The sequence below is a fragment of the Natrix helvetica genome, assembly GCF_964273705.1.
Source record: "Natrix helvetica genome assembly, chromosome: 1".
Lineage (NCBI taxonomy): Eukaryota > Metazoa > Chordata > Lepidosauria > Squamata > Natricidae > Natrix > Natrix helvetica.
In genome coordinates, this window is record NC_138548.1 from 132,691,218 (window position 1) to 132,718,464 (window position 27,247).

Below are 27,247 nucleotides of genomic sequence, written 5' to 3' on the forward strand. Positions count from 1 at the left end.
TGTGTTGAGTATCCTGCAAAATATATTTCTGCTATGTTTATCTTTTGTATCTCACATTGAAGAATGTGGAGGATGCTGGGAAAAACCCTGAGAAGCATTGCAACGTCCACACTCAAGGATGAAAAGTATAGTTCGACCCATTCCTGTGGATGCAGATGCTCTAAGCTTTGCAATACTTTAGTGGAGCTCAAAAGGATAATTCTGTTTAATTCTATTTCATAGCTTAAGAAAAGATTTGTATGCAGTAGCTTAGACCTTTTGGTGAGAAGCAAGACAATATTTGACTGAGGGAAAAAATGTCTGCCATTTAAATAGTTATTTTTATAAAGAAGCAGGAGATATCAGCTACAATCAGAGCAAAATGCCATACCAACTTGACGTTCTACTTGCTCACAGATGACTCAAGGCAGCTTACAGGAAATAAAAACACAATATAAAAGAAATAAAAATAATAATATAATAATCTCCACCCCCTTTTTATATTATATAAGAGTTGCTGACTATGCCGTACCTGGAGCATTTCATGACAGTCACATATAAGGAGTAGCTAGGGAATAACATTTAAATAATAATTAGGTATGCATGGCAAGGTTTTATCCTATGTAGTGTTACTGTGAAATAACCCGTTTTACTATCAGTACAAATCAGCGAGTTCTTAAATGTTTTTTCCATATGCTAAATAAGAAAATAAACTTAATGCTGATGTGTAAGAAATTCAAAGTATTTTTAGCCAGCTAATTAATTTGAATAACAGAGTTGGAAGGGATCTTGGAGGTCTTCTAGTCCAACCCTCTGCAGAAAGAATTATAAAATACCATCAATGCAGTTGTGAAATTCGTTTTTTTTTTTTACTACCGGTTCTGTGGGCGTAGCAGGGGAAGGGTACTGCAAAATCCCCATTCCCACCCCACTTTGGGGCCAGCCAGAGGTGGTATTTGCTGGTTCTCAAAAAATTCCACTACCGGTTCTCCAGAACCTGTCAGAACCTGCTGAATTTCATCCCTGTATCATTGGTAATGATGGTTAAGTGACATATCAATTGTTGAATTTGTTTATCCTGAAGAATTCTTGAGGGAAATACAGTATATTATTTCTTCATTGCAAAAGAAATTGTTCACAAATATCCAGGGCAGTGTGATTTAACTAACTGACCTTCAGGACTCAAACTTTTCAGAGAACTAGAGGTGCAATACCAGTAGTCCTTGACTTATGACCACAGTTGAGCCCTAAATTTCTGTTGCTAAGCAAGACATTTATTAAGTGGCTTTTGCCCCCGTTTGCGACCTTCCTTGTTACAGTTGTTAAGTGAATCACTGCAGTTATTGGTAACACGGTTGTTAAGTGAATCTGCTTGTCTTTGCTTGTTAGAAGGTCGGAAAAGGTGATCAGAGGAAACACTGCAACTGTCATAAATATGAATCAGCTGCCAAGCATCTGAATTTTGATTACGTGACCATGGGAATGCTGCTACATCATAAGTTTGAAAAACTGTCATAAGTCTAAGTGCTATTGCTATATATATTTTCTGTTCATTTCTTTAAAAAGGGAAGTGGAATAGGGAAGGGATGAGAAGGAAGCAACCGGCAACTTTTGAGACACCTATTTAAGAAAATAAGTGAAAGCAAATGATCAAAGAAGCTGGATTCACCCCTGCATTTAAATGCACTTCTTGAATTATTTAGCTATTTTCTTTAAAATGTGGAAACAAGGGTCGGCTTGCACATCCTCCAAGGTGACAAGGTTATTGGGTGGCTGAGAAGGGCAGCCAAAAGAGGCTGTAAGGCACAGATGATTACCACTACTTTCACAAAGAAGAGGAAAGTACCCTAACGAGTAAATGAGAATCCATGCAAGGTCAAGAACCTCCATCATCTGATCTGTCAGCACAACAAGGGGTGCAATTTGTTGCTTTCCGTCGGCCACAGTGGGAGTTAACTGTGGTTGAAAAGAAGGAGGGAAGGAAAATTCAGCGGGGTTTTTAAAAAGCAATTTCTGAACCTTGACTTCAAAATTACCACCCATGTCTCTCAATAGGCAATCTCTGTGTGTTGGCGGAATACAGCCCCTATTGAAATCTAGGAGGAAAAATAATAATCTTGGCTTACATAAAGAGTAAAGAAATTCACCTTGACAGAGATATGCAGGAAGCATTGCCTAGGTAAAACAGGCTGAAGCTCTTAACTGAAGAAACAATCAAGAAAAATCCCTGCTTGAATTCGCTTTTTTTTAAAAAAAAAGAAAACTCTGCAGATGCCTTCTGTTCTGCTGAGTGGGTATTAATTTTTCTTTTAAAAGGAGGTCAAGACGCATTAAATATAAGTGGCAACTGAGCCATTCATTTGGAACAATGTGGCAAAGCAATAGGAGACATTTAGAGTTGTTATATGAATACAAAATGATTGTGTTATTCTTGGCGAATGGATATAGAATACATAAAATACCAATCCCTTGTTTTGTTTTGTTTTAATTTTCTAAGATTTTAGAATTATGAGTGATAATTTCTCCATGGCCTGCAATTTAATGCTTTTATTTGGCTAGATTTCTGACACAAATGTGGAATGTTGGCCCAGATTCATTCATAATGCATGGGGTCTTTACCATAGCTTACATTTAAGGTAGTGGTTTTCTATGATTTTTAGTGATTTTCTTAGAGAAGAGGTGAAGATTGCTTATTTAGAAAATAATATTTAGAATGGTAAAATCTATCACAGTTTAAAATATAGGTGATCTGATAGATGATAACAGTGTGGTAAAATGGTAGTAAATAGACTTGCAAGATTCTTTATATTAGCCAATCTTAATAATAGTGGGTTTTTCTCTTATTATGGAGTTGATTTCCTATTCTGATCCATGGCTTGGGGTTGACAGAATTCTGGATTCAATATATAGAAAGGCAAAGTATTAGAAAATCATAAATATATCCTGTCTATCTACACACACGTGTGTGTGTGTGTGTGTTCAAAATATGTATATATTCAGCATGTATATACACACACTATAATAGACACACAATCAAATTCTCTGGGAACAGTTTCTTCCAGACTTACCTATCTTCCAGGAACAAGAAAACCTATACATAGATTTTTACATACTTGATGATATGAATTGTTATGCTTCAGTGATCAGTAGAGCCATCCAAAATGCTGTTAGGAAACCAAAATAGGATATGAAAGGCAGCCATTAGGCATAATAGACCTTGGCAATGGGGAAATGGACTAAGGATTGGAAGACAGACCTTCTGAGAATGAATGGCAATGTGGAACTGGAAGGAAAGTTGTTAGTTCAGAATCTTGAATGATTACATTTCATATTAACCTTTCATTCTTTTTCCAGATACCATTGCTCACATTCCACGTTCAGTCTCAGAGGAAGATCATTCCAGAGCCCACCCTTCCAAGTTCAGGGATCATTTACTTCAGCCTCACCTTGTTCTTTGTCCCCATTTTTGGGGGTGTCTAATTTTTTTTCTTCCATTCACTCCTGTCCAATTCTAGGTAACTGCCTGAAGTAGTCCCTGCAGTTTGCCTGGCTTTCTAGCTTTTTCAGAAGTAGTTTACCATTGCCTCCTTCCTAAGGCTGAGAGGAAGTGACTGGCCCAAGGAACCCAGCTGGCTTTGTGCCTTGGGCAGGACTAGAACTCATGGTCTTCCGGTTTCTAGCCTGGTGCCTTAACCACTACACCAAACTGCTTCTTTGGCTGGTATTTACTGAAGAAGAGAAACAGAAGATACATTGATATTTGTAGTAGAATATTTTAATACGAAGGAAATTTAAAATCATCTGGCAGCAAGGGTAACACAAACTCATTTCAATATTTTTGGCCCTTTCTGCTTCCTTTCAGAATCCATTCCATGCTTTATTCCCTGTAGAGCTTCCACTGATTTCAATGGAGTCTATTCAAGGCAATAATCTTTTCTCAGCTCCTATTATTTCCTAAGGCTGTTCATAGAGCTCCCATTATTTCCTATGGTAATCCTTATCCTTTGTTTTAATATGACCCTTTGAAGGCAATTTCCCTTTCTGTAACCTTTAAAAAAAGAAAACCAGATTAATCTGCATGGGATCTCCAGAAGAGTAATGCAAGATTTCTGGGGGCGGGGAGTAAATTGCTCTGTTTTATGTCACAAAATGTTCCAAAAATTAGGGAAAGGCATTCAGTGGTTGAAAACTTCTCTATTGACATTTTAAAACCCTAGATAAATGTGATGGATAAGGATACTGTCTCAACCTTACAATGGAAAGGATATCTAGTCATCTGGGCAACCTTAGAGCTGAGTTTGTCCTCAAGTAAGAATTGTAAAGTATTAGTTTGATTCTCCATAGAAGTGGAGATGTCTGAAGTAGAATCAGTAGATGTCATCATTTGGATTCTTGGAGCTCTGTCTCCATGTAGGCTATATCTGAATACAATAATAGAGTTGGGTGACAATTAGGTTTGAATCATAGAGGAAGGGGGCTCATTGGAATGTGAAGAAATGGGTAGGTTAACTCTAAAAATCAAAGAAAAAGAAGATTCAGAATATTTTATAACATGGAAACTTTTCTACAAATGGTTAGTTGACAAATACAGAGGTTAGATGAGTGGATTTATGTGAAATATGGACTACACGGAAAAGAAAAACCGATTAGTAAATATTTTGATGGTTATATAATAGATATCATAATGAAAGATGGTATACTTTTCAATAACAATTGATATTACCATATATATGTTTATATGTACATGATTATAATGATTATGATGATGTTTATATTTTAACACTTTGGACACCTAGAAAATACACTGTTCAATATAGAAATGGAATTTGTGATATAAAACAATAAAAATATTTATACAGGAAGGGGCTGTTTCAATCATAGATGAATTCTTGCTATTCCATGCAAGAATTCAGTGCAAAACATTTCAGAGAGATGGTTGTCTAGTTTCCAGTTAGGATAAGGTAAAATGTAAGGTAGGACAAGACAAGACAATTCAAGTCAAAAACAAGACAAGGCAAAACAGCCTTGGCCTTTTTCTGGATGACATTCCTTCAAGTATTCAAAATGTATTATATGGTCCCTCCTCAGTCTTTTCCTCTCTAATATTGAGACTTACCCATTCACCCCATATAGTATCTCTTCAGATGGCTTTCTGTCTAGTCCCCAATTATCCTCGTTGCCTCTTCCTAAACTTATTCCAATTTTTCCCAATCTTTAAAATCTCAGGTTCAGAATTAAATACAATGCTTGAAATGGGTTGACCAAGAAAAAAAAGTGTTGAAAGCATTACTTCCCATGACTTGAAAACTATATTTTTATTGATACAACTTAAAATCCTACATGTTTTTTTTCCAGAAATGGGATACTACTGATGTATAATTAGTGCCTGATTACAGTTCCAAGAATGTTTTTCATAAATAGTATTGGCAAGCTATGTGTTGTATATCTTTGCATTTGATTTCTGTTTTCTAACTGAAGCACTTTGCATTTGTCTTTAAATGTTACATTATTATTTGTGGCTCATTTCTCTAATTTTTCAGGTTTACATCCTTACAAAAATAATATTGAATAATTTATTGTTATTTATTATTTATTTATTTATTTCTTTGGATTTATAAACCGCCCCCTCTCCCAAAAAGGGACTTATACATTGCATGTTCTTTTTCTCTCTCATTTTTGCACGGGAGTATAATTTTCTTTGTTCACCATATGCGGCAAATAAAAACCACTAGACTCTTTTTAATGATTTAAGACAATTAGTTAAAAATGTGAGAAAACAAAACTAATCAATTCATCCTTTGAGGTTTTTACTCTCTTAAGATTTTCAGATTTTTAAAATATTTAAGATTTTTAACCTCTGCAACCTAGATCTAATTCCTGGTCCTTGTTTAGTTGCATTAATATTTGATCGGGCTAGGTTTTTTTTCCAGTGGCATAATTCCTACTCATATGACAGCAAATCTTTAGAAGAAAGAAAAGGGAAAGGAAGAACAATGGAAATTAAATCAAAAAGCTCATTTAATATAGTTTCCAACTCCTAGTGTTTGTAAGTTATTCATATTTCCTGAGTTTCCCATATTCTTTTTTTTATTTGCTATTGCCACAGCCTTCTCAGATTTTCTTAAAAGGAATATACAGTGAATAATGGGAAATTTCATAATGCTTGATAAAATACTTATGACAGATTCATTGCACTTGCTATAATGAAAGTATCAAGGTGCCCTCGATTGGTTTAGGAATGTGCCTCTTTTCTGCAGACTGATAAAAGAGCATATATGATCATAAATATAGAGTTGTCTGCGAAAGGAACATCAACCATTCTCCATAGTAGGTTGAGTCAAATCTTTCCATTTCTGTTCATTCAATAATCTTGCTACAGTAATCAAATATTGAAATAATCTTCCATGGCTTTTTATTACTGATTTACCTTTAATCCTAAAAAGAAAAGTTTCAATTTCACTTTAATATTGATCTTTAAAATCCCCTGTATTAAAGTATGTACATGGATCCTTCATGTTGTTCTGATTTCCAACATACATCTAAACTTTTTTCATGCTCTTAGTTTATAGAGTCCTATTACCGGTATTTTGCCCAAATAGTTAACGATTGTTTGAAGTAGAAAATAAGAGCCAAATCAACTGTGATATTTTTTATAGAAATACTGATACTACCAACCAATATTTGATTCTAATTGATACCAATGTGTGAGCATTGTTTAACAACAACACAGCTGTGGTCTTGTGCAATTTCTTTTCAGAAAAGAAAAGAACAGGCCAATAACACATTGCCGCTTGCTTTTCAAATCTGATCTAAAGTGAGAGGAGCACTCTAAAACAATTAAGAAGTAAACCGTTAATGTCCAGAAGATACACTGCAATTTTGTCCATTTGCTCTAATCATGGTGGATGCTAATTTGCACTTCTTATTCTGTGTATACAAGCCCTTCCAATAGGTTGTTGGAATTGGTTAAGGAAAGGCTAACCAACCTATCTTACCACCAGCTGTCACAGTTGTCTACTTTGTGTGAGTCATGATTTTGGGAAAGTTCCCATTGTCATGGATCCAGGATTGACTCATGATGATTACACCGTCCTCAGCATTTCCTGAAAAATTCCCTAGCCTCAAAGTATAACCATTCTCTTGGTTATCTACTTTGAAACTGTGGTGATTTGCATGCTGGCTTTTTTCATTGCTGTCAATATGATAATTTTCACAATGAAAGCATCATGTCTTAACATGAATACATTGCAAAAAAATTACCCAACATTGTACGATCTAAGGAAGATTTCTTGAGAAGGAGGTAAGACCATAATCTTGTTAAATGCTGTGGTACTACTTCCTCCTTTAAGGAAGCATTTCATGTTACCTATTGGAACATCTTAACTAATGTGCAATATATAGGCATTGAGGACTCTGCCTGTTTTCTCAAGTTCAATAAGTTCTAACTCTTCCTAAGTAACTATGCTAGGCTGTGCCCTAAGGGCACAACTGTAGTGTAACTCAAAGTGAAGCCAAGTGATTTTAACTGACAGATGCCTTGAATAATCTTTGTAATTGCCCTACAATTGTTTTCTGGTCTATTCTTTCCCACGAGAGGTTATATTCCTCTGAACAAAGCTGTTGGATGGCTGCCTGCAGATGTAATAAAACAAAAATATTTATGTTTTGTCAGTCTTTTCACCATGTGGTAATCCTTAAGAAAGGTTTTTTACCTGTGTTCAATCAGATTCATTCCTTGCTTTCCTTCAACAGAGTTCAGCTGTTTCATCTTCTGGAGCTCCTGAGGGAATCAAAGATAAGAATGTGTAGAGAGTAAGGAAGTTAAACATGATGAGATTAGTATGCAAGAAATGTTACCTAGAGAAAAGGGAGCAAACATTTAAGTTCAGAGGAAAGAGAAAATATTAGGAAAGGGCTTAGATAGATGTCCTCTTAATTCACAGGAGGAGGAGGAGGAACCACAACACAATCACATTTGCAAGATTATGTTATAGCCAAACTCAAAAAGTAGTTTCAGCTTTCCTGTGGAGCTGACATAGAGAAAGACCAGAGGAACAATCCATGGATGCGTCTTTATTCCAGACAGCAGTTATAGCTTCGGCCGAATCATGCATCAAGGAACCACTGCACGCTTCCTCTGAAACAGCAAGGTTCATCAGATGTTGGTGAACTAGGTTCTTCTCTGCAGAAGCAATGCCTGCAGAGAATTCTAGAACTAACCCAGGGTGATCCAAGCATGGTAGGGAATTGATGGAGATAACTTCCCAATTTCAGATCATGCCACCACTGCCCTGTGATAAAAACCAGGTTAAAATCTGATCACTACTGTGAATTGGCTTCATACACTCCTAGATCAGATCCATAATGGCTATGAACTCCTAAGCCACGTCCAAAGTCATGCTCACAGGAGGCAAACTAGTCTCCTAGGACTTTTAGTTTTGGGAAATCCACAGCCAATCCAGACTTGGCCTCAAGTAACTGTGGCAGGGAAGTTGCTATGTGCAGCAAGAAGGCCAGTAGCAGCAGTGTCATCTAATCCTAGCACCTAGTCTCAACGGGAGTCAAAATCAGTTATCTCTCTGAAAGCCACCAAGTTCTCTGAAATAATTAGCTACTCCACAGCCTCTGCCTTGGGATCATGGCTGATGCTGCATTCAAAACCAGGTGGGCACACCTGCAAGAAGGGAATTCCCCTCTCTGTTCTCAGGCACTTCTCAGTGATACAGAGCAGTCCTCTCATCCAATATCAAATCAGGGATGAAGGGAACTTTATTATAGACTGGTCTGGCAGCAGAGAAAAATCACTGAGCACATCATCCTCAGTGGAAAACCTAATAACAGACAGTGAACTCCTGGTTTTTTCTTCCCATTGTGCCAAGATTTATCTGACTATACTGCCTCCTAGAGGCATTCTTAAGTTAATGCAGGGATTCACTTTACTACCGTATATCAAGTACATAATGCTGGCTCTGCTATTAATGGCCTCTATGAGTTTTGCGGTTTTGTAGTGCACTGGTTTTAGGGACAGGTTAGATTTCACTCCAGCTCCACAGTCAGACCATATGTAAAAGCAAAGTGCCAACTCTCACCCAGTGACATTAACAGCTATGCTATCCAGCTAAAAAGAAAACACTGTACTATGCCAGGCCACAAATTATATGTGACTGAGCATTTTGCCCAGCTAAAAAAAAGCAAATGTAGGCTTTGTTTGGGGAGGAGTAACCATCTTAATATACAGTTTGAAGGATTTTTGTAAGTTTTTTAAATGAATGAGGTGTGTGTGTTTTTTTTAAATAAAATGGATAGATTAAAAGGTGACATTGGTGATTCATATTACATGGGAACAAACAGCATATTTATAATCCTCGAGTTTACTATTGAATTTCTGTTTTGGTTCCGAGATATCAAGTGTATGAATAAGAAATAATCCTGTGTGTTACTGTATTTGTCAATCAATTATGCTTTTCCTTCAATTTTCACTTGGGAAGCCTGTGTTCATTAATTCCATTTTGTTTTACATGTTTGAGAGGGACTGTTTTCCCTGATTGCACTGGGCATTTTTTTGTATAACAATATTGCCTAATATCACACAAGGTACACTCAAGTTCATCACGCCCTGTTCCCTGGATAAATCAGAATATAGTCTGATAACACAGATATATTTTAAATTAGATAAAGAAGAATTGGAAAATTGAAAGGCTGGTCATTTGGCAGAATCCAGGCAGTTTACATTTTAAAATTTTGCAAATGGGAAAGATAATAAAGAAAAGAGAGGAAACTTAATGTAAGGTTATTATCAGGAAGACAATGCATCTAATTTTTTTAACCTAGACATAGGTTAAAAGCAGACCTTCAAACATAGGTCTGAAGCTCTGTCCCCACTTGCCCTTAATCATAGTTCAATTGAGGACAAAACTTGGAATAGGCCAGTTCAGGGAATAGATACTGTAGGATTTTAGGACTTTACTGATATAAGCCATTATTTTCCCACCTTAGCATCTTTAAAATGTACGGATTTCAACTTTGTGCTGGCTGGAGAATTCTGGGAGTTGAAGTCCACATCTCTTAAAATTGCTAATGCTGAGAAATACTGACGTAGGCTACAATGATGGAATTTTGAAGGCCTGACAGAGGTTTTTTTCTTTCTTTCTTTTATGTCCAAGAGAGACAATCTTGAGTTTGTTCTTCACTTCTCCTGTCTTCCTGGACAAAACTGTTGTTTTTGTAATGGCTGTTGCATACTTTTTTTCCCATGGCTACCTTTGTACTTCTCTATGAACATTAATTTCCACTCTTGCTGCCATGACCTTGCACTTATTTTGTTCCCAGATCATTATGAGAACTTTAAATAAACGTTAGCTGTGTTGATATAAAATGAACAGTTCCCCTCTTATGCTGGTGTAGGCTTTCACAGATGGTATCTCTTAAGCGGTATTGGGCTCAGTGGTGGGATTCAAACATTTTTACTACCAGTTCTGTGGGCGTGGCTTGGTGGGCATTGCAGGGGAAGGATACTGTAAAAATCTCCATTCCCACTTCACTCCAGGGGAAGGTTGTTGTAAAATCCCCATTTCCTCCCGATAGGCTGGGACTTGGGAGGCAGAGAATAGATGGGGGCAGGGCCAATCAGAGGTGGTATTTACCAGTTCTCCAACTACTCAAAATTTCCACTACCAGTTTTCCAGAACTGGTCAGAACCTGCTGAATACCACCTCTGATTGGGCTTCAGGATTTAGTGATAGTAGTTCAGAGAACAGACTTTTGTCCGCCACTGGTGACAGACCAGCCCTCGTCAACCTGCACCAATCAAAAATCAGCTCAGCTAAAGTCCAATCAGAAGTCAGGATGGCTGGCTATAAAGAAAGGAGCTCCAGTCAGCCTCTGCTCAATTGCCTCAGGTCAGCATAGCTGGCTACTTTTCCTCTGAAAATGCCAACCAGACTTGCCAGCCAAACATAAGAAATCTATTTTCTAGACCATGTTCACTAATCCCTGAACCCCAACACTGCCCTGCAGTTCTCCTTTATTCAGACATTGTTAGCTCGGAATAGGTTAAACAGACATACCAACACCCAACAATTCCTGATAAGTAGAATGTATTGTACAAAAGCTAAAAAGCCATTACAGAGGAGTTCTAACAAAGCTGGTATCAATGAGGGTAATATTCAAATGTTTGCTCCTCTTTTGCCTGCTCAAGCTATACAATGGGTCTTTTCTAGATGGGAGGGCCAATTTCCATCCACCTTCTGTTCTGGCAACAGGCAGGTTGTTTTCTGCTGACTATGTGAGAACTAAGTCTCAAATCACTACAACCTCAAATTGTATAAAAGCTATTGTGTTTTTGCCTTCCATTACTGTGGAGAATTCAGCTGACTTGTTGTTAGTATGGTTGGAGGTATTTGAAAAAGGTTTTTTTTGGGGGGGGGGGGTTCTCTCATCCAGTTGCTAGTCAGCCAGCCCACACTGCAGCCATATCTCTGCCATCCATCATTTGATTTCTCCGTTCCACTTCCTTCTTCTATTCCTTTCATATCCATCAACTGCAATCCACCTTTGCTTTGACAGTAAATCTCTGGGCTTTCAACAAGATGGAGAACAAAACAGAACTCCACTCCTTTATCTTGGAAATAAGGAACATTTTTCACCATTTCACGTTAACACACATTCGAAATGTAGCCTTAGATTTAGTTGCAGCAACCTCATTTCTCTTCATCACAGTGTCCCCCCCAAAAATAAGAGATGTTGAATTTGGTGTGTACGGCTTATTTTCCATCTACCGTACACTATATTTCTCAGTTAAAATTCTTTCCTTCTGCCTTGGTGTAAAAACCTGGCTGTCTGCATTATCTAGTCAGTGACAATTCTCCAGCTCTGTAGGCCCAGCTAATTGCATGATTGGGAGCGCCTTCTCCCTGGGGCCATTTGTACTGTTATATATTCCCATTTAAAGCAAGAGATGCCCAAACAGGGAATAAGAGAAGGAGCAAACAAATAATCCTTGTGAAGACAGGCAAGGCTCTGTAGTGTGCTAATATGTGCATGTTTTCCATGTTGGTTGGTGACATGCTGAAAGGTAGAAAAGCCAAAGGGGAAAGCTAATCACTTCGCTTATTACAAGTAGTAATCAAAATAACACTGGAAGTCTTTAAGAAGATGTTGGATAGCCATTTGTCTGAAACGGTATAGGGTTTCCTGTCTAGGCAGGGGGTTGGACTAGAAGACCTCCAAGGTCCCTTCCAACTCTGCTATTGTATTAAAAATCAGGACAATGTCATTCAGCAACAACAGCACGATACAATTGTCAAAGCCAGGACATAATGACGGTTAACATTGGAACCCTTGTAACATGTCAAACTCCATCAGAGTTGAGTCCAAAGTGATCTTAATGACACTCAATTTATCTCATGTGTCGCAGCACCATAAAGAAACAACCTATGGGATCAGAAGTCAAGCTGAATTTCTCTAGTAGTGATGGTGTATTGGAGTCCCTGGTTTTAAAAAAAAAAGTTCGGTTAAAAAAAAGAGTATGATGTCAAACTATAGAGAGTCAGCAGATGCCTACAAGGCAAATTGCGACAATAAATTGAGTTCATTTAAAAATAGCACCCTCTTTTGGGTAAGCTGTATAATGATGGTTTCTGTTTGTTTATTTTTAAATGGATGCTATGAGGTTGTTTAGCAGAATCAAAGTTTACATGCAATATGGTAAATCAGCGGTGAGGCTTTTGCTTAAGATTTCTGAGAGCAATAGGCTTCCATGAATAAGAGGGTAAATAGAAAATAGCCCTCTTGATGACAGTGTCTGGAGCAGATGCCCTTGAATTGTACTGCACACTTATATTCATGGAGGAAAGGAAAAAAAGCCCTGTGGCAAAAAGTGAAGCCATGAAAGTAGTTAACATATGAAAAATTTATCTTTCAGTCATGCTTACAAAAGGAGCTTGAGACAGTCAAAGAATTTATAATATGAAAAAATAACTAAGGAGGAAATCTTGTGATGCTGGTGCATAGACTGAATCTTTGATCAAAGATCACATTGCTTTGTACATCAGGAGTGAAACATTGCAAGGAGACTTACTTAGAGTGGTGAACATGTAGTTAGAAAACACTTCTGATATATATCAAGCAGTGCAACTCACTCAAAATTGAAAATGATGGGATAAGCAAGGATGATGCTCCCACATCATCCAAGCGAAAGACTTATTTAAATCAGAAACACAACCCAAAAGCAAAAGAAAACAAAACCCACTCTCAGGCAAAGATGTTTAAAAATAGGGCATAGCAAATGCAAACATCATAATCAATGTGGTATGATGCATGCCTAGAAATAATGTTCAGCGTATGAGCAGCAATGTTGCAAGTGTGGAAAGAATAACCACATGGCTAAAATGTGCAAAATTACAAAAAAAAAAAAAAAACAATTCCAGGCATGAGAAAGTAAACTGACTACAAACAATTCTTGTTAGTGGAAGCTCCGCTGAATATAAAATCGACACTAGCGTGCAATTCGGTCTAAGAGCTGAAAGTAACTGCAACTGATTAAAGACTAAGCCAGACTTTTCCTCAATAGCCATATATCTAAAGATAGCTACTGAAAACACAATAACCAAACTGGGGGGCTGTGAATCCATTTTAAAAGCGAAAATCACTATGAAAGAAAAAAAACATTGGTATTATCAAATCTATGAAGAACCATCCTGGGTCTAGAAGTATCTGAAATGTTACACGTAGTGCTGACTCAGTCAGCATAAATTTCACTGGAAAATAAACATCTCTGTGGTTAATCAGATAAAGGAGTTTTTTTTCATGGTATTTTGGTGCTTCCCAGTAAGTCATAAAATTACTTTTAATAGCAATAGCACTTAGAATTATATACTTCTTCATTGTGCTTTACAGCCCTCTCTAAGTGGTTTACAGAGTCAGCCTATTGCCTCCAACAATCTGGGTCCTCATTTTACTGACCTCGGAAGGAGGGAAGGCTGAGTCAACCTTGAGTTAGTCAGGATCGAAGGAATCGAACTCCTGGGAGTAGGAAGTCAGCAGAAGTAGCCTGTAGTACTGCATTCTAACCACTGTTCCACCACGGCTCTTTAATACATAAAGAATAGTACATGCTGTGAGAAATCTACCAGTAGAGAATTGGGAATAAAATTAAAACTAAAGCAAAATTGGAGGATGGAATAGGAACGAGAAATTATTCAGCATGCTAAAGTAATCATTGAAAGTCCACTTACAGCAGGTGTGTCAAACTCACGGCCCGTGGGCCAGATGCATCCTGCGCTGGCTACCCCCACTCCTGTTTTAGCGAAGGGGGAAAGTTGAGATATGTCACGTGACAATGTGACGCTGTGAGTTTGACACCCCTGACTTACAGCTATAGTTTAGAAAATAGGTAGATGGAAGCCTTACGAATTTGCCTGGGTCCAAACATTATACTAATAATATACTCAGTTGTCCTACTTGTATAGGGGGTCACAGGAGAAAACCATAGTCAGTGGTAGTAGAAAAAGTGTAGTCCTCAAATATTAATTTTTTAAAAAAGCTAATGTTTTTTTTTAAAGTTCAGGAAATTCAGCATCTGGGAGAAATATAAGCAAAAAAATGGACAGACCACTCCTAACCTTGCCTGTCTGAGTGAGGTTCAGAGGAGCATGGAAATGATAAATTGAATCTCAAAATCTTTTTTTTTCCAAACAAAGGGTTTTTTAATTTTTTTGTTACATATTTTAACTTCTTTTGTAAACAAAGTGTTGTCCTGGTTTCCCCCCTTTACATCTTCTATTATGCATAGTACATTTTACATCATATTTCTATTTTACATTTCAGTCATCTTATTTTCATTCCATATTCTCCTGCTTAATCTCAAAATCTTGCCTGCCGGTATCACGAAACCCACTTGCTTGCCTGTATCACAAATCTGTGGGCATTACTTTACAAAGGCACTGTTTGGCTTCATCTTCAGCATACAACAAGGGTCTAAATGACATAAAGATTATTCTTTTTCTGTGTGTTATTTATGATTCTTCTAAAGGAAGCAAAGCCATCACACATGTTATTACAAACAACACAGAATAGATGTGATCAAGAAGTCAACCAGTGTAACTGAAGAGTACTGAAAGTTTCGCAAATAAGTTACTTTATTTAGAAAAACAGGAATGTGAGAAAGTTGAACCTCTTTTTGGAGAAACTCCTACGCATGTTCCTTGTTTAGTTTAGTTCCTTTGTGGTTCAGGTCAGACTTGGAACTAAGGGGATTTTTAATTAGTTTACTTCTTGTGTCATTGCTTCTTCATAACTGAACAAGAGAGCCACAGTCCTTACTTTCCCATCATGCATTGATTATTCACTTAAATAAAATGCCTGAAATGGGTTACCATGATGTGCCATTGCATAAGGGGAATTAGGAAACCAACCTCCTACCATTAACTTTAAAAAAATAAACTTAATATTGGTTCAGATATTTCACGTAGATATTTACAATATTCAGTGCACAGGTTTGGGTAGTAAAAACACTGCATGTTTTTCCCCTGGGAAATTAAAGGTCAAGTAGTCTGGGAAGTATCACGATTTCCTGCAAGAAAGGCAGGCTTTATAGCTTGTGGGAAATCACTTACACCCCTCTTCTGTCCATTCTTCTGAATGAGCTGTGCTGCTAAGAATGTTTATTGCTAAAATAAAACATCATAAAAGTAATTGCTGCTGAGCAACCTGCTCATAGATTATCCTAATTGACAAAAGTTACAAATTATTCTGATCACCTTGTGTGTGTGTATGTGTTTGTGTGTGTGTGTGTGTGAAGACACAGAGGGTTTGTAGGAATTGTGGCAGAAGATTACTGGCCCTCAACTTAATGCTTAGCAGGGAATTCTATTTGGTAAATGTTCCTACAGAGACCCATCACCACTTGAAAGTAACCTGAAATAAATGTTTTTGGATCAACAAAAACTAGCACAACTTAAGACCAACCAAACCAAACAGATCCCAGCAACACCGGCTTCTGTATGTCCATAGGATATGTATCTGTATGTTGGCATCTGCATCTACATACAGTATCTGAAATGGTGAAGTTCCTCGTTTTATCTTGGTGGGTACATTTTAATCTCCATGTCTGCACAGCTGCCCATTCTGCTTTGCTACTCAGAAGCAGGATGCTATTTCATCTCCTGGCATTTGCTTGGCTATCCAATAAATGCAAGTATCCCTTGGAAGATCTGCACAGTTGCACACTTTAGTGACTAGCAGAAATGTGCCATGCTCACCCAAAATCCAAAGGCTTCTTCCAAATCATTTTCAAAGTGTGCTTAGCAATAAAAAAATACTTTTGTAAACCACCTTTTAGTAATAGGTGAAAGTCCACCAGTTAGTTTAGTGGATTCACCTTGCAGAAAGATAGAAGTGTCAAACTTTCTATTTATTTAATTGTGCAACAAACATATTTGTGTTTCTTCACTCCTTTTCTTCAATTTTATCCTTTCCATTTTACCCTTCAAATGCATTTCAAAAGAAGATTTAAGCTGAGTGACAACAACCTTTCATCACAAGATCTGGTCAGCATTTGGTATGAGACACCATTATCCAGGCTGACCTTCCCCACCCCCACTGCCCTGGTTACAACAGCATAACTAGGCATATAAACCATTGGCACCCCTCTAGAATTTTGTCAAGAATTTTGTCAAGGTAAGAGCATTTCATCCTATTAGGAGCCATGGTGGCATAGCGATTAGAATGCAGTATAGCAAGTTGACTCTGCCCGCTGCCAGAAGTTCAATCCTGACTGGCTCAGCTTCCATCCTTCCAAGGTGGGTAAAATGAGGACCCAGATTGTTGGTGGGCAATATACCGACTCTATAAATTGCTTAGACAGGGCTAAGAAGCACTATGAAGTGATATATAAGTCTAAGTATTATTGCTAAGTGTTATTATGTTTAAGGAAGTAAAGCATCTAAAAACAGGAAGTAATGTTTGCTTAGAAACCAGCTCTTTCTTCAGTGAAAGGGAAAGCAGTGTTACTTATTTTGAAATAAACCTTCCAAACAGATTTCTTCAGTGGTAAGATTTTTGCAAGGGTGGAATTAGCAATGTTGGCATGCCTGTTTCCATTTTTTATATAAAGTTTTTTTTAATTTTTTTCCTTTCATATACCTTCACAAATATACATTCTTGTAAACACTATTAACATTTATCACTATCTTCTTACAAATATAGAAAACACAGTTGGGGTCACTTTCTTGCCACCCAGTACCTCCATCTTGTTTTGCAAGAACCCTACTCCTTCCTTCTTCTCAACCTCCCTTCTCTCCCTTCTTCTTTCCTCCTCTCCTTCCCCTTTTCTTCTTTCCCTCTCTTTCCTCCACTCCTCTCTTCTTTTCTTTCTTGCCCTCTCTCCTACTCTTACTTCCCCTCCCTTACTTCCTCTGCTGTGCACTTTTTTCCTTTCCCTCCTCATCCTCCCTCCTTTCCGTTGTTATTGGCATGCCTGTTTCCAATCCCTCTGTTGACTTTGATTTAAATCATTGAAATCTGTTTCTCTTTAAGGTAATGGGTGTCAAAAACTAGATTTTATCTACTATAAAACTGCCTTAGATGGTATTGTTATAGGTGGGAAAATACTACTTTAGCACTGTACTGCTAAGGATAACAAGCCTTTTTCACTCATGGGCTGGTGACAAGAAGAAGCCAAGCCACATCATGCAGACAAGACAGAAAGAAGATATTGCTAGCCCATAACTGTGTTGCATTATGATGCTCTGAGACCCACAAAATGGGAAAAGATTCTATGTGTCTTCATTTGCTAAGAGTACAATGAAGCCCTAGATTGTCTACTGATATATTCCTTTCAGTGGTGGGTTCTGGATACCGGTGCAACCGGTACGGTGCAACAGAGCCTGGCGTCCACCACATGAATGCGTGCAGCATACGCATGCAGTATGGGCATGCGTCCTTACCTCCTGTGACACTCTGCGATGCCTTCGCGATGCTCCAGCTGCTCGGTGGAGTATCGTGCAGGCGCCGTATGCTCTGTGCGTGGAAGCACCAAAGAGCTCAAATACCGGTAAGGAGCACAGGTGGTGGGTGGGTGTGCCCTCCGGAGCACCATACCGGAGCGGTACCCGGTGGTCCCGACGTACTGGTGCCTACCGGTCATAACCCACCACTGATTCCTTTTCTGTGAAGCACAGTGGTTCAGTGTCTTAATGACGCTGGAGAAGGTCTGTCCATGGTGGTTCAAGTTCTAGTACTGTGTGATTGAGTGAGCTCCTGTCACTTTCTTCAGCATCTGCCAACCAAGTGGTTTGAAAGCATGCAAATGCAAATATGTTGGGGAAAGGGGCTTCCATCAAACTGTTTATGTAGCAAGGAGCTACATTCGCTGCTCCTTCTGCAATTCTCAACCTTGGGAACTTTAAAAAGTGTGGCTTTCAACTTGCAGAGTTCCCCCCGCCAGCATGACCAGTCTGAGAAGTGAAGTCCACACATTTTAAAGTTCCCAAGGTTGAGAAATATTGGTTAGAGGGCTATGTGTCTCCTCCTTAGAATGGAGAAGCTAGCCTTTGTGTTTTCAACTGGAAAACAGATGATTGGCTTATAGCATTTAGGCTTATATACCACCCCACAGGAATTTATAGCATTCTTTCGGAGGTTTACAATGTAGAAGTATTATTTGACTAGCCCATAACTGTGCTGCACTATGATGCTCTGTGACCCACAAAATGGGAAAATATCCTATGTGTCTTCATTTGCTAGGAGTACAATGAAGCCCTAGATTGTCTACTGACATATTCCTGTCTATTGTGGTTCAAATTCTAGTACTGTGTGATGGAGTGAGCTCCTGTCACTTTCCTCGACATCTGCCAACCAAGTGGTTTGAAAGCATGCAAATGCAAGTAGATAAATAGGTACCACTAGTGGGAAGAAGATGGCACTTCCAGTGACAATATAAATGCAATTGGTGGGGAAAGCCCTGGATAACACTGGGAACATCATCAAGCCTTTTGAGTGTGGAGCTGCTCTGCCCCACATGGTGGAATTCTGGATAGCGCACAAGCATGAACTGAACAGACTAGCAATTGTCAACAGCAAAAGCAACTACTTTATATTAACTCTGTAGTTTTCTGGCTAATGTAACATCGCTGTATGCTAAATAATAAGCTGGCATGGTGTCACAGTGCCCATTAAAGCAGCTGATAAAGGATCTCATTTTCAAACTAGATGGCCTGAATAGATAGAACTGCATTTGTATTTCCCCAGACTTTCCCATGGAATGCCATTATATTAAGGGAAACAGGGAAACCTAGATTTTTTTTTCTCTATAATTCCATCAAGGATAATTAGGAAGGTGGATTTATTCTTTAGATAATTTCTACTTTTCTAAGACATCACTGATAAAGTGCTGCCCTTGACTGAACAAAGCAAAAACCAGTCTCCCCCCCCCCACACACACACACCAAAAGGCCTGCTCCTACTTATTAAGGGATTAGCAGAAATAAAATCAAGGAGAAAGAAAAAATAAATGCCTGCCTTCAAACTTCCAAATACAAGCCAAGAGGTTCTCTTTCCAGCATCTTCTGTGCGGTGAATATGTGTCCTTAATGAAATCTTATTCAAGGAGCTCAAAAGTAATAAAGTGTAACTAGTTTAGTGTGGCTGATTTTACTTGGAATTCTATGTATTCATCATAGCTGCTTCTCTTGTTTTCCATTTATTTATTTGATTGATTGATTGATTGATTGATTGATTGGTTTCTATAGCCACCCATCTCAGCAAAAGAGTCTGGACGACTCATAATTCACAAGCATATATTACAATTAAAATCTTAAAAACATTTTAAAACAATAAAAACCATTAAAACACTAACAAACATTAAAACATGCTCTAATTTGATAATACACAAAGCAAGACAACTGGCCTTCCAGTTTCAGAAGGCTAACAGTATTGGGGACAACCCTTTAGCCAGAATATTTATTTTTATGTCTAAAGATTAAGCTTCCCTGGTATTAGAAGGGAATTTCCCATTAGTCTCTTCTCCACCTGCAACACTACATGGTTATATAATTACTGTTTGTGTTTCAGGAACGACATTTCTGGACTTTGGGTAGGAACAGCCAATCACCTTCTTTTCTAGGAAATAGAAAGCTTCCTAGAACTGAGCTGAAGGTAGAAAAAAAATCTGAGCTTATGGGCCAAAAATTCCCTAACTTGACAAACTAGGGAGGTATTAAGAAGTTCAAACTGACTGATGATAAAGGTAAAGGTTTCTCTCGCACATTCTTGCTAGTTGTTCCTGTCTCTAGGGGGCGGTGCTCATCTCCGTTTCAAAGCTGAAGAGCCAGTGTGGTCTGAAGATGTCTCTGTGGTCATGTGGCTGGCATGACTAAACGCCGAAGGTGCACAGAACGCTGTTACCTTCCCACCAAAGGTGGTCCCTATTTTTCTACTTGAATTTTTATATGCTTTCAAACTGCTAGGTTGGCAGAAGCTGGGACAAGTAACGAGAGCTCACTCCATTACATGGTGCTAAGGATTCGAACCAGTGAACTGCCGACCTTTCTGATCGACAAGCTCAGCATCTTAGCCATTGAGCCACCGCATCCCTCCTGACTGATGATACCTACTATCTATTTGGGGAAGACTTGTGGGGGGGAGACTGCCAGGGAGGTTTCAAAGTATTTCTCCTCTTGATTTCTAACAGGTTCAAAATTCTTTAGCACCAACTGCATATCTTGTGTACCTAGGCCAAGTTTTGGATTTCTTCCTCCTGCGGGCACACATACATACAAAGCTGATCCTGCATGCTTGATAACCACGGTATCCACTCCCAGTTAGGTTGAATTGTGCTGAGCTTTGAAAACTATCTGGAAAAATAGGTGATACCATAGAGGCATGGTAGGAAGCAATTTCATAAAGAGATAGCATGGAGAAGTAGAAAAGCAAAACAACATTAAGTGGCTGAAAACATTTGGACTGGACAATAATGGCCATGGTGGGTTCTAAAAGTTGGGATGAGATACTTGTGTTAGATATGGGAGCAGACAAAGAGATGTAGGAGTACAGAACTGGAAATGACCTCTAAGAACTATAGAACTAACCAACCATATCAGGAATGGCTGCAGCTGGTGCACTAATCGCCTTTTGGCTCCCATCACTTAATTTCACTCTTTGTCCAAGGAATTTCAGCAGTGATAGAAGCTCTGAGATTCTAGCCACACGTCTCTGTTAGTGTCTTATGATACACATTCCTGTTACTACATGCTGATGTAGCCTCTACCACTTTCTCCTTCTCAAAGACTTTTTTCCCCCAACGGTGAGGATCAAATCCAAGACTGCTAAGCCTCATTTTTCATTTTCTACCTTCTGGTCTGGGTTTTTTTTTTTTTTTAAACTGAGAGGTAAAGTCATGTTGGCATAATCTCCAATGTTGGACGACTCGGCCATTGTATTTTCATAGGAACTTGTGTACTTTCCCAGGGAACCACTGCCAGCTGGCATCCTTGCTGATGACATGATAGAAGAGAGGAGACAAAGGGCAACAGCTGCAACAAAACCAATGTAAGTATAATCTTTATTGTCATTGTACTTAAATGCAATGAAATTGGTTGTACCCATTTGGTCCGGCTGATGTAGTATCTACTCTGAGTGAGAAACAACTCATCCTGATCAAGCAGCGGAAGCAGTTCCTTGAAACTAGAAAATTAAAGGAACAAGATATGAGCTCTGCATAAAATAAAACAAAACTGGCATTTCCAACCAAGAAGCTGCAGATGAGAAAAGAAAGCTTAATCTTCCCCTTCTACGCCCCATTTTTAATACCCCCTGACCTTGGGGGGGGGGAAGGGGGAATAGAGAAGGAAAGTAGTCTCAAGACATAACTGTTGTTGGGTATGGAAAAAAATTAAACATCCTCTTTTTCACAAGAAACTCCTTCATTAGCTTTTGTGCCTTCTCAGACTGGAAAATTACAGAGCTGAACAAAATGTGAAGTTCCGCCTTTGGTAATTTGTACCTTTTAACTTCACTTCCTAATTTAATTTGTGTTGTTTGCCGGTTCAACAATCTACCACTAAATAACATATCAGCTGCTAGGGTCAGCTGATATGTTGGTGAATCTATTCCAATGCAAAAGCAACTTTGCATCTTTGAAATCTCATCATGTCAAGAGTACTGGCTTAAAGGGGCATAGCTGAAATATACTAAAACTAGCATACACGGTACACTATAGTTAGTGTATAGCTGAAACAATACTAAAATCTTTTGAGCAATGGGTAGCAAATTTAATAATTAAATAAAAACAAAACAAAACTAGGGCACCATCACACAAGCCTTTTACATCCTTTTCAAACCAGCCCTGATCAGATGATATTGGTTCATTCATTCTGAGAGTTAAAGTGGCTTCTTTTGTCAATTTACACTGGATCACATTGATCTTCTCTGAACGCAGCACCTAGTACAAACTCTTTGTCAGGTCTGGAAGCCACCTTTTACATTGGGCCTTCAGATCTGCCACATTTAATGCTGTGGGAAATTGGGAGGGGGGAATATATGGAGTGGGATAGATATAGTCAAGCATTCCTTTCTCAGAGAGTCAAGGACATCTCGCCCTGCGCCTAGAGTGGCATGACTGGAAGGCATCTCCAGTTGGGATGGTGCCTGATTGGATAATGTGGGTGCTGGGCAGGGACTTGAACTTTCATCTGGGTGGGGAAAACCTGGAAACTTTCAGATTCGGGTTTTCCCAGATGTGCCAATATGACATCACTAATAAAATGGAACTTTGAGGAAACTCAAGCCTCGGAGTCTTCTTTCGTTACTTGGAACCCTGACACTCTTGCTTTTACTTCCCAGCTTCTAAACCAGTCCAGGACAAATAACCTAGCATCATGTACTCCACTATAGCTGGCTCCTTGCAGAAGACAAGGAAAAACAGCCACTTGTCAGTTTCATCCTTTCTGTTTCTCTTGGACTCCTGGGTATGTAGAGGAGCTGGAGTGATTTACACTTAGTCAAAACTGGGTCAGCCTTTGCTGCTTTCAAAACTGAAATTCCTGAAGCCTGTCTGCATGATTTAGGAGTTGGCTTCCCGTTTTCCTGACCATCTTCTGCAACAACATACAACCATTGTTAGAGATATCGAGGGAAAGAGCTTCCATCAAACTGTTTATGTAGCAAGCAGCTACATTCTCTGCTCCTTCTGCAATTCTCAACCTTGGGGATTTTAAAATGTGTGGCTTTCAACTTGCAGAGTTCCCCAGCCAGCAAGACCATTCTGAGAGCTGAAGTCCACACATTTTAAAGTCCCCAAGATTGAGAAACTTTGGTTAGACACCAAGGTTGACTCAGCCTTCCATCCTTCCGAGGTGGGTAAAATGAGGACACAGACTGTTTGGGGGCAATATACTGACTCTGTAAACAGCCTAGAGAGGCTGTAAAGTGATATATAAGTCTAAGTGCTGTTGCTCCTTAGAATGGAGAAGATACCCTTTGTGTTTTCAACTGGGAAACAGGTGATTTGCTTATAGCATTTATGCTTATGTACCTCCCACAGCACTCTCCTGGAAGTTTATAGTGTAGAAGTATTATTTGTCTATTATCCCCAATAATCTGGGTCCTCATTTACCAACCTCGGAAGGATGGAAGGCTGAGTCAACCCTGAGCCCCGTCAGAATTGAATTCCAGGCTGTGGGCAGAGTTTGCCTCTAATAGTGCACTTTAAACCACTGTGCCACCAGGGCTTATCCTTATGATCATGATTATCATTAGGATTCCAATAACTTCTGGAATAATTACTTCCTCTAATTGGGTGGGGCTTTTTGCACTGAGCAATTTTTTATATAAGTGCTCGGGTCTGTTGGTACATCCAAAGATGAATCCTGTCAGGACTTGCATTTTTCTTTCTATATTTGGACAAGGATTTTATTATAGGGAAGTTCAAATGAAAGAATATTTAGAAGTTTGGAATCCATGTTGTCATTTGTATGTTCACTTACTCATTTTTTAAATGTGAATAATTTAATTGTACTGTATAATACGACATGAATATATTTGTGATACTAATTGTGAGAGAAATATTTTTACATGACTTTTCCTAGCTTCTTAATTTTCTCCTTTTCTATGTTATTGTTAGATATTAGCAACTGTCATAATGGTTTCCACAAAGGTCCTCTGTTCCGGCGGAAACAGAGGTTTAATCCTATTGGTCGAAGGGTCTGACAGCTCCCTATAAAAGGGCTGCTATCAGACTCAACCTTCGCTGGATTGTACATACTTGTTCTCTTATAATAAAGAGGCCTAAGCCTGAGTGTGCCTTTCCATTACCTAATCTAACAGTTATCATTTAATCATAAATCATAATCACATTTAATCTGATGTCACTATGTGCAAACTTACATGAAAACAGGTATACCAAATATACCAAACTTGTTCTTTTCATATTTCCTCCTCAATCACTCTGTCTGCTTCTTTGTCAGTTTTGCCACTACAACAAAATTAATTGCACTTCTGATACAGACCTTGGGTTATGAACTTTGATTAGAGCTGGTGCTAATTTTAAAACTCAAGCAAGGTATTTTAAGTCTTAGTGGACTTTAATATAGTATATATGGCCTACTAGCTGTATGAATAGACCAACTGGTGATGCTGAAATAAGCATATATCTTATTATTTTGCTTACTACTATAAGTAAACTTTACTGTGCAATTTCACAAAAAAACTTATAGAGATCATTTTTTCTATGGAACCTGTTTCTTTAGCTGAGAAAATGTAGATTTAAGAAAGTCTGCTGGGATGTTTGGAACTGGATTTTGAATTAACAGAACTGTTGATTTCAGTAAACTCTAGTTTCAACTTCTAGTTTTCCTCAAAAGTTCCTCAGGACTACTGCCAATTCACGGAGTTTCCTGATCTTGGTCCCCCAGTTCTTTTCCATCTGAGTAAGTGAACAATAAAAGATGATGAGCAGTTATCTCTAGCATATTTTGCTTTTTCTTTATCACCATAGCACCTACTAGATCCAGAAAGGGAAAAAATGAGTAGTGACAAATTGGTGTCAAGGAAAAGATGAAGCTATACAGGAAAAGGAAACCATTTTGGCCAGCAATCCCACCCCATCCCAAACTTCGTAATTGGCAGCATATCTGACTTTACTAAACATGTCTTTTTAAATTGAATGAAACAACTTTGACAATATCCATTGTTCTGTGACTACTATTGATTGTAAAGTTGTTTTAGAAAGACATAACAAATGTGCCCTTAGTGGACTAGCAGGGGTGCATTCTTTAGTAGTGAGATTGGCTCTATTCTGATGTCAGAAATTCAGATGTTTAGTTGAAGCCCTTTTAGATCTGGTAGGTAATATTGAATAAGATCATGTAATGTCTGTCTATTTGGAGTTCATTGCAGGTCAAAGTTTAGGTATTATTTCTAGGTTTATGCAACCATCTAAGCGGTCCAGGTAGTCCTTGTTTAATGTCCACTAATTCAGTTACCATTCGAAGTTACGATGATGCTGAACGAAAGTGACTTACAACAAGTCCTCACAGTTGTGGCTACCATATGGTCTCTGTAAACATGCGATTGCAATTTGGGTGCCTGTAATTACATATGCTATTGCAATTACATATGAAGTTGTGGCATCCTATGGACATCTGTCCCTCCTATTTTTTCTTTTTATTCTTTTAATTTTTAATTTGTATTAGTTCTCATGTTTTTAATTGTAGTATTTAATAAACTTTTAATAACATATATACATCAAAAGCTCCTACCCATCTTAGCGTGCACTTGGTGAGTTCCATAATTAATTATTTTGTGCTTTCAAGTTCCAACTTGCCTATAAATTGAGAGTAACCTACCGTAATCCTGGCCAGAAAGCATGGATGCAGATTATGACGCAGTTAATTCCACAGATTCACTGTTGAACTTGTTTGGAATGGTTGATGTTATACTTCCATCAATTAAGAGAAGAAAAAGATATGCTGTTACATGCTAGAAATTTCTAATGTTGGTCATATCAATGCAATGCGTATCAATGAAGCTCTGATTGGGAGTCACCAGAGTTGGGTGAAAGATGGGAAACTATATAAATATTTTAAATAAATAAATATTGTAAGATTAAAACCACAGAAAATATTGTTCATGTTAATACATCCCAATCGATCTGGATTTTGTGACTGAATAATGTTTAAATGCAATATATTGCATCCCAATGTCAACTGAAATGTTATGCTTTTCTTTTCGGGCAGAAGTTTCCAGAAAAGTTTGTATCTGGGTGAAATTGGCTAGGTTGAGAACAAAACATGATTGGATAGCTAATTGTGATATTTCAAGTGAAGGAAGCTATGTATCTACCCATCATGGATGTTCTGATGAGAGCTTCAGTAGTTTAGCATATTTTTAGGCCTCAGGTCTAGATGAAATCTCTGAATTATGCAAAGTTTATGAGTACAGCTAACTGTTTATCAAGGGCTGACTGATCATTGTACGATTATCACTAAGTGGTAAACCTGAAGTAAACTGAACAATTTCTTTGCCTCTTCACTGTGAGGCAGATACCTATGACTAAATTGACTTTCTCAGGAAAGTAGTCTAAAAAAACAAAGTGAATAGTGATGAACCAATATGTAATACTAAACCTTTCTGGTAAACTGGAAATAGATATATCACTGAATCCAGAGGAAATCCAACCAGGATATTATTTTTTAAAAACTGTAAGTGAACATGCTGATCTTCCAACAAGGCTAGGTACCTTTTTCCTCAGTCTAGCTTCTGTACCAAAGAATGCCCAATCGAATGCTACAATTTTAAAAAAAAGTTTCAAGAATATATTAATGTAATCTTTATCCTAAACAAATTACTGGGTAAATTACCAGGCAGTGTGACATTACTAATACTTTAAAATCTAAGAGATTATAAAGAATCCCAAACAGATTTTTCTAAAAGAAAACAGGGTAGATATAATTGCAATTGTATTTCAACATAAGAAGTTTAAATTGTTACAGTTTGAGGTAAAAATAAATAAAATCCTAAATGAACATATATCTCAGATATGTTAACTGGCAAGGAAATTGCATTAAGTTATGATTGTTTTAGCCATGAGTTGTTAAGTGAGTCATACTGGTTGGTTTCAATATGCTGTAAAATGTAATTTACAAACCACAATGATTATGTTAACACATCACACTAAACCTCATCCAAGCAAACAGGCACTAATTAAAAAATTAGTGGCAATATTACGCATAAGAACAGAAATGTGTTTATGTAGTTTAATAAAAACCCTTTC